The sequence below is a fragment of the Carex rostrata genome, chromosome 6, assembly GCF_964058835.1.
Source record: "Carex rostrata chromosome 6, lpCarRost1.2, whole genome shotgun sequence".
NCBI classification, from domain to species: domain Eukaryota; kingdom Viridiplantae; phylum Streptophyta; class Magnoliopsida; order Poales; family Cyperaceae; genus Carex; species Carex rostrata.
Window position 1 is genome coordinate 8,925,374 of NC_135923.1, and position 9,553 is coordinate 8,934,926.

Below are 9,553 nucleotides of genomic sequence, written 5' to 3' on the forward strand. Positions count from 1 at the left end.
TATTAATATCTGCTTGGAGACCAAATTTTACATTTTTCTGAAATTTTTTACTATTTATTAAGCCACTTTGAAAATCACTGATCCAACGGTGGCTTAACAAAACAGTAAAACCTTTGGATCAGCGATTTTCAAAGTGGCTTAATAAATAGTAAAAAATTTCAGAAAAATGTAAAATTTGGTCTCCAAGCAGATATTAATATGGAGAAGAAGATGAACGGTTCAGATCGACTTTTTGGATTTTGAAATTTCAAATTTCCACCGGAAGCATTTCAGCCCATATGCTAGAGGAAGCGCGTTAGCCGTACTCTATATATATATATATATATATATATATATATATAGGCTACTTTGCTATAGGAAGCACTTCGACCGAGGTGCTTACGGGGCTATATTTTATTATGTGATGTTCAAATAACAAATCCAAACCGTTAGATGTTTAATTTATATTAAAAATCTACTTGGAAACCAAATTTTACATTTTTTGAAATTTTTTTACTATTTATTAAGCTAGTTTGAAAACTGTTGTTTTCAATGCTGCAGAAATTTACTGAAAACAGCGGTTTTCAAACCAGCTTAATAAATAGTAAAATAATTTCAAAAAATGTAAAATTTGGTTTCCAAGCAGATTTTAATATAGATTGAACATCTAACGGTTTGGATTTGTTGTTTGAACATCAAATACACTAATATGACCCCGTAAGCACCTCGCCGAAGTGCTGCCGACAGCAAATTAGACAGTCTCTATATATATTATCTAAATTCGTAGGATGATTTAATTAAAGATTTTAAATAATTAAATGATCAGGAAGATCTCAAATTAAGACCAAGCTAAGCAAAAAAATCTCATGAAATCTCAAAATCTTACAATATCATCTTTTATTATTATTGAGATGAAAGTATGCTTCGTAAGTTGAATTTATTTTTGTTAAGATTGTGTGGATCCCTTGCAAAATGATTTTCTCAAACTTTTACATGCAATGAAATCCTATAAAGTATTATCTTGTCATTGTACATGATGTTGTCCTCATTATTTTTCACCGAAATCTCTAACATCCTATAAAGCCTCTCAACTTTTCCTCCATTTTATATTTACCAATAAACTTCGGTTAAGTTGTTTTGTCTTGTAAATTAACTCCAGGTTTCAATCTAATTGAACGGGCATTTTATATGCCTTTTATAAAAAAAATATATATTTACCAATAAACGGTTCAGTTTATCTTATACATCCTTTAAATTTAATTATCTCAAATTTAATATGAAGTAGAATTCAGTATTAGTTCATTTAGTTAATATACATCAAACTTATGGTATATGAATTATTTGAAAATAAAATTGACATAATTATCCTCTTCCTTCAACCAAAATTAATTTTCTCTAATATTTTTTTGTTTAGAAAATACCTTTAAAAATGGGCAACTAGTCGAGAACAGAAATTCGTTTTCAAGAAGATAATATAATAAGGTCTTAAAAAAATGTTTAGTTAGAAAATAAAATTAATTTGTCAATTTATTTTTAAAGTATATGTTTGATGTCATTGCACATATTTATTAATGAATAAACCCAACACGGGTCCTGGCAACCAAAATCATTCCTAAAAAATAGTTTTCTCTAGCGATGTTTATCAATATGAAACATATGCAAAGTTCATCCGAAGAAAGAATTTGCTTAGCCGTTAAAAAAAATTAAATGCGAGCAATGGTTGGATATAATTTAAGAACTGTCTATGGTGAGTGGTGACTAGGGGTGGCAACGAATTGAACCGAACCGAACTTATCTTAGGTTTGAGTTTGGTTTGAATTAATTTCGAACCGAACCTGGTTTGATTCGTTTCGAACCGAATCCATTTCGAATCGAATTAATTGCGAACTACACATTTTTCGAATCGAACCTGAATCGAATCACGAACTAAATTATTTTTTAGCAGTCCTAGTTATACCGATAGTTTATACATTAATTTTTTCTCGCGGGACAATTCACATGGCTTCCTTTTACCGGTATAAACTATGAAATGAGTGTTTTGAAGTTGAAAAATTGTTATTGAAAAAATACATCAGAGACGGCTTTCCTGGTATAAACTATGAGAGACGACCGAAGAGAGAGGAGTGACAATCATCTAGGCCGGAGAGAGGAATGACAGCCGGAGAGACAGCCAATCGCCGAGAGCGTCGGCTAGATTTTAGAGCTAGAGGGAGAGTGAGTTAGGGAGAGGTGGAAAGAGAACTAGGTTATTGAGATTTGAGAGCGAGGGAGTGTCGGCTAAGTTAAATTATGACTCTCTATCTTGGATTTTAATTTCATCAGGTAAATGGACGGCCGATGTTATTATGAGATTCGAACCATAAAAATGATCAAACTCATTTCGATCGAACCAGGCTAGGTTTGGATTTGGTTTGAATTAATTCCGAACCGAACCTGGTTTGGTTCGTTTCAATTCGAACTCATTTCAAATCGAATTAAACTCAAATCAAATAACCCGAATCAAACCCGAATCGAATCACGAACCTCGAATTTTTTTGCCAGCCCTAGTGGTGACCATTTAAATAAATCTGGCCTCTCTTATTTATACATGTAAATTGTAACATACCTCAACTGCTTTTATCTATCAGTCAATAAAATCCATAGATTTGTTTTCACTTTTTTGTTGGGACAGCTGTCAAGTAATTAGTTTTTACAAGTTGGATGCACACCAAAGTTGACTGCCCTTGCATTATAATATTATTACTTATTAGAGATACTAATTATCGTTAATCAATTCCTATGTGGAACAAAATCATCCTTACTTCAGGGAAACCGGTTATTGAAAATGTGAATAATGTCTCTCCAATTGTAAATCGTTAAACTGCGATCTGACGACTGAGAATGATTTTATAGTCCTGTAAAGGAATTCCTGTTGTATATAATGGTGGCATGCATAAAATGTGGGACCTCATGCTCTCATAGTGTCATTATGTATGTTTTTAATCCTAGATAACTATCAGTATCATGGCCTTATAATTTTGTAGTGAGATTCCAAGTTTCTGGGTTCCATTGAGGGATACCCCATTGGCTGCACCCGGTGTATGGACCCGGTGGCGAAACTAGGAATGAAAATTAGGGGGCCTAATTAGTTTCTCTTACTCTTAGGATATCAATTTTAGTTTCATGTTACACGATTAAATGATAAAAAAAAATTCAGCAATTATCGATTGTCATAATCTTAATTTTACTTTTAAAATAAAATATTTAATAAAAATAAATGTTAGATTAAGTAACAAAGCACCTATTTGATAAATCGTTCTTCATGTCTTGAAGTCAAAACAAAATATCAAAACAACCTACATAGAAAAAATTAAAGAAACAATCTTATAATGAACCTATCTCACAATCATAATGATTTTAAATTTTCAATTCGAAAACGTACCACTAATTACTAATTTGAGATAGTTGAATTTTTCGAGTCTTCATGTTTTGAAAACGCTGCAAAATCCTTTCATCATGAATAGCAGCAAAAATCTCTCGCTCAATGTAGCAAACTATGTTGTCATTCATCCATTCATCGGCCATCTTATTGCGCAATTCGGTCTTAATGATTTTCATTGCTGAGAATGTCGTTTCAACTGTTGTTGTTGCTGTTGCCACAGGTAAGATCAAGACCAACTCAATGAGGCGATATACCAAGGGATAGCACAAATGTCTTTCGGTTTGAACCATTAGGATAGCAAAAGTTGAAAGATCATGACAAGCTGAAAATTATGTACTATTTCTCACATCAGAAATGAATGTGCCGAGTTCACTTCTTAAAAATGTACAGTCAAAGGGTGAGAAGTCCACAGGATAAATACTAGCAAGTTCAAGAAGTTTGTCATGATCAAATTTAGAGAAAGAGTCATTCGGATCAAGACAAGCAATGCATTTCAACAAATTAGTAGATGCTTCACTAAATCGTTCATTCATCTCAAAAAGAAGAGAGTCAAGCACAACCAAGAAAATATCAACGTGGTAGCGATGTGAATACTTTACCATTTGACCATCACGCCTTGAATGACCTCTTGCTGGTATCTTATCATCCATATTGGGCACAGGAATTTCCATCTTCATACAAAAACCCTTAACTTCTTCCAATAGTTCATCATATCCATTGTCTTTCATATGTTGCAAATTTTGCTTTGTAACCACAATCAAATTAACTGCCTGAACGATATTCTGATCTTTCCTTTGCAATGCTCGTGATAACTCATTAGTACAACCCAAAACTTTTAGCATTAGATGCATTATAAATGCAAATTCAAAGCTTTCCATTTTCTCTATCAAACCTGCAGCTGTGGTTTTTGTGTCTGATTAGTTGCATCATCACTCACATTCTCCAATACCTTCAATACTGAATCCCACATTGTAAAGAGGCAAACCAAAGTTGTGTGATGTGAACCCCACCGGGTATCATCTGGTCTTGCAAGACTAGTTTCTTGATTTTTTTTCCTCTTCCTGTAAAAATATCACCACTCTCTAATTTCATCACAATCCTGTCATGATGATCTTGAAGTAATTGATCCCTTCTTTTGCAAGAGGCGCCTACAGTATTGACAATTAAAGTGCTATAGTTAAAGAAATCAGCTACAGATGAACTACACTTTGCAACAGCAACTACCACCAATTGCAACTGATGAGCAAAACAATAGATATAAAAGGCATAAGGATTTTCATTCAAAATTCGTCTTTGCAGTCCATTGAATTCTCCTCTCATGTTTGAGGCGCCATCATACCCCTGCCCTTGTAGTCTAGAGATGTATAAACTATGACGAGCAAACAAATCCTCTAATGCTACTTTTAATGAAGACGCAGTAGTATCAGAAACATGCTCAATACCAAGAAATCTCTCAATCACATGCCCAGTCTGGTTCACAAACCTACATACAACAACAATAAAGTTAAGAATGTTACTAACAATAATAATAATTAAACTTGAAGCATTAGTTACTAACCTCACAACCACAACCATTTGCTTCTTTATCGATGCATCACGAGACTCATCAATAAGTACAGAAAACAACTTATCTCCAAGCTCATCAAGAATGACAAGTGAGGTCTCTTGTGCACAAGCCTTCACCATCTCTTTCTGTGTGAGCGGGGAAGTCATCTGATTATTTTCAAGAGCATTTTCATAAAGCACTCTAGCAACTTCGGGATTTTTTTCTTTATACCATCTTAGTAACTCCAAAAAGTTTCCTCTGTTGCTAGAACTAGAAGTCTCATTGTGTCCACGAAAAGCAAGAGCTTGCAATAAGAGAAATCTTGTAACATGTAAAATAGAAGTGAGGCAAACTCTATATGCAATCTCGGCTTCCTTGCTATGTGAAGTGAACACGTGTGACACACTCTGTCTCTGATTTTTGAAATCTTGACAATGTCGTCTTGCATTATTGTGGCAAAAATTTACTCCACCAACATGTTTCTTGAAGGCGTCCAATGCTTTCCTCCAATTGTTAAACCCTTGTCGTGTGAAGATTTCATATCCAAATTTATCACTCCTTACTAGTTGCTTAAAAAGATAACAATAAAAGCAATAGGCTGAATCATTTTGTACACTATATTCTAATCAATCAAACTTCTTGAACCATGATTCTTGAAAACTCCTGAAATGATCTCCTTGTTTTTTACGAGGAAAAGTATGGCCAATTGGTTGAGTTGGATTATTCAACAAGTATGCTCTTCTAACTTGATCTCTAATTTCATTGTCATACTCGTCAATTGGTTTGCGAAGTCCTAGATCGGCAATTATATCACTTGGACTCAACTCGACACGTACTTTCTTTTGCGAACTACTTTCAGTTTCACTGCTTCTTGACGTAGGTTTGTAATACTTCTCCATTCCTACAGTTTTACAAAAAAAAATGACAATGAATAAACAAGAATCGTACAATTCAACAGATAAAAATAAAACCATTAATGACATATGTAAGTCATAAAAACAAATATGAGACTTTATTGTAGATCGGCAAGATTGATTTCAACCAAAGTACGGCTTAATCTTAATTTCAATCTTCAGTTCTCTCTCACAGATTTCAGTCAGTTCATATATAATTCACAATTTAATTCAAGCACAATTCAATGCTTTCAACATTTCAATTCTCAATTCAACAATTCAAGAATGAAATTGAGAAAATGAGTAAGGAGTGAAATTCAAGAATTCAAGCAATAATTCACCAAATCATTTCAATTCTACATGAATTATGCAAACATTAATTCAATTGATTAATTACAACTAGAAATTGAGATCTTACCCCAAAAAAAAAAAAAAAAAAACGAAAGAAGAGGAGAAGGGGCTACTGTGGTGCTGCCTACTGGTTCGTGTGTTGAGTCGAAGGAATGAGGCTCTTCTTTCTCCAGTGAAGAAGCGAACTTTCAGCTTGATCCCAAGCTCCCACCGGCTCAACCAAATGAAGAAGCGAAATAGGCAAATAGCGAATGAGGGTTTTTTTTTTTGTTTTGCTCTCTGAGTCTCTAACCCCAGCGGAAACAACCAAATGAAATGAAGCCCTTTTTTTTTTACTCCTTTGTCCCAGGGGCTCAACAAAAAGAAAATATTTTTTAATTAGCCAAGATGACAAGATGCGAACTGCAGTCGAAGATGCGGCAGCAAAAATTTTTCTCTCCGGCGCAACGGGCTGAGGGTGCCAAGAGCCCATAAATAATTTAGGGGGTGCCAGGCCCTGGTTCCACCCCTAATGGACCAATAATTAAGATGTACATGCATGTTGGGTCCCATTTGATGATGTTGTCAAACTGGAATTTAAGATGAATTCCATTATGTTTGCTCTATTTACTCTTTTTACAATTTACATCCAATTATTATGGAAAAATATCAAAATCGCCACCTTTCTTTTTAATTAATTACTCGCATGCCTCTAGCCTTCTAAATCACCTGACAGGCTGACACCGCCACCAAATCATTTTTCATCCTTTATATTTTCCAACAAGTACTAATTAATTATCTCAGAGCTCTAAAAGAATCTTTCAAGCATTCAAACAAAATCATCGATCTCTCCTAGAAAGACAGTTTCGACTTTCGACCTTTATATTATTGGGAGATTTAACAAGATTTTTTGGAAAAATCTGAAAGGTACCAAATTTAAGATACTTTTAAAATGTAATAGTACTTTTTATTTGTTGATGCAAAATCTGATGTCTAATACTAATAGTGACCCTCGAATCTCACTCTATTATTCGTCACAAGTGCTAATAACAATAATTGCAAAGTTTTTTTCTCTCTGTTTTTTTATAAAAGCCACCGTACTTTTCTTCAGAGGACTCAAAAAAAAAAATTATTATTATTATTATTGTTGTTGTTGTTGTTGTTGTTGTTGTTGTTGTTGTTGTTGTTCTTGTTGTTCTTATTATTATTATTATTATTATTATTATTATTATTATTATTATTATCTAACATTTTTAGAACATTACATGTCTTTCTCACCTTAAAAATATTCATTTAATACAGTCCTCATATATCATAATCATATATTTGAAAGTATATGAAAAAAAAAAAACTGCGATCAAATCGGATCGATCAGTAAATTACGAACTGACCCGAAGTTTTACCAAATTGATATCTTATTATGTTCTCATAACATTATTTAGTTAATTATTGTAACCACTAAACACCTCAAATATTGATTGGAGAGTTTGGCTAGTATAACGTTAGTGTTATTTTAACGATTTACAATTGGGGAGACATTATTCATAAGGTAATTATTATACAGATTGGAGAGTTTGGAACTACTAATTAAGAGAAGAGGAGGGTTCAAATGCCCCCATATTTTGTGCCTCCATCATGCCTCCATTTTTAAAAACTTTAATAACTCAAAATTTAAATCTTAAAATTCAAAATAAAACCGTTAGATATGAACTATATCATTTTATCTATGCACATGTAAAAAATTATGGCATTTCAACTTTGTTTTGATTGTCATCTTGAGCTTGTAAAAATGTATACAAATGTGGATAATTTCTAGACGTTGATTTTTCAACTTATTGATTCATATAAAAGCAAAATCAAAATGTGATAATTTTTTATGGGCACATAGAGAAAATAACATAGATTACATCTAACGGTTTTATTTTGACGTTTAAGTTTTAAACTTTGAGTTATTTAAGTTTTTAAAAATGGAGGCATGATGGAGACACAAAAAATGGAGGCATTTGAACCCTCATCTTAAGAGAAATATAAAAATATAAAAAAAATTGTGTGTAAACGCATCACTCATAAACTAAATCGGTTTAAACAGTTTGGATTAATTATTTGGAGTCTATTTAATCAATTTTTAAGTTAGTGTCATATGACACCGATGTTATACTAACCGGACTCTTGATTGAAACTACTAATTAAGATAGTATTTCTACCATTGAACTATATATTTACTGTGTTTTATTTTCTAAAAGCCCCTTCTAAATATACGTATTTACAACATACCATGTAGCCTATTGATTAAAAGTTGGTGTTGTAAAGCTCAAGCAAATACTTATTAAATATTATACTAACTTTGATTATAAGCTTATTTAATTGGGAACGCCAGTTTATGCATGCCCGCCTTTTAATAGGGAGCAGCTTGGGTCCCATGCACATCGGACCCAAATTGAGTTTGATGCCTTGCGCTGCCGTTCGATTAAATTTCAACCTATTTCGCTTGATTAGTGGATCCGAATCTCACACCCGTTTTTAAACCCGTTTTTTATTTTCTCCAGTCTCTTCGACTCTTCGTCTCCTCCGTTTTTTTTTTTGCATATAAGGCATGTAGGCCAGTACAAAGTCATTACATTGATTTCTATTCTAAATTACCAAGCATATTAAAAGCACCTAACGTGGGGAAAAAAGAAAATGAAATACCAGTATAACAACAACTCTCAATTCTATTCTTGCTTCCTTTTGAAAAAAATAAGAAAAACATCAAAATTAGGAATAAAGGAAATGTAAAACCAGTATAACTATAATCGAAATAATTATTATAGTTCCAAGTAACTATAATCAAACAAAGGCTATTTTGAAATTGAGGTTATGTATATTAACAAACAAGACCGTAATAAGCAATTTAACAGAGTTGAGATCTAGAAATCTGAAACTGGAATCTTGTGTACAATTTGCCCAATGGAGGAGAACATTAGACTAAAGTCTAAATCTCTAAAAAAAATTATTGTCAGCCAATTGAACTCCAAATAAACAAAAACAGATGCACGAGTGATAGTCAGGAGTTACAAGTGTTGTGAATGGAGGCTGCACGGTGTAGCCATGATAGAGGAGGAGCTTGGCGAGCTACGATAGAGGCGCACATGGTGGAGCCACGATCGTGGAGAAGTTTGATGCGCACGGAGGCTCCAGTCAGTCAGAGGCGCTCGAGAAGGGCGACGGATATCAATCTTCTTTGATTCTGAAGCGGGCCAGGAGAAAAGAAAAAACGGAGGAGACGAAGAGGACGAAGAGTCGAAAAGACTGGAGAAAATAGAAAACGGGTTTAAAAGCGGGTGTGAGATTCGGATCCACTAATCAAGCAAAATAGATTGAAATTTAATCAAACGGCAGAGCAGG

At 33.5% G+C, this 9,553-nt stretch overlaps 1 pseudogene; it reads right to left on the reverse strand.

Moving 5' to 3' along the window:
* Positions 1 to 3,402: 3,402 nt before the first annotated feature.
* Positions 3,403 to 6,457, reverse strand: LOC144555623 (uncharacterized; annotated as a pseudogene).
* Between the last annotated feature and the right edge of the window lie 3,096 nt (positions 6,458 to 9,553).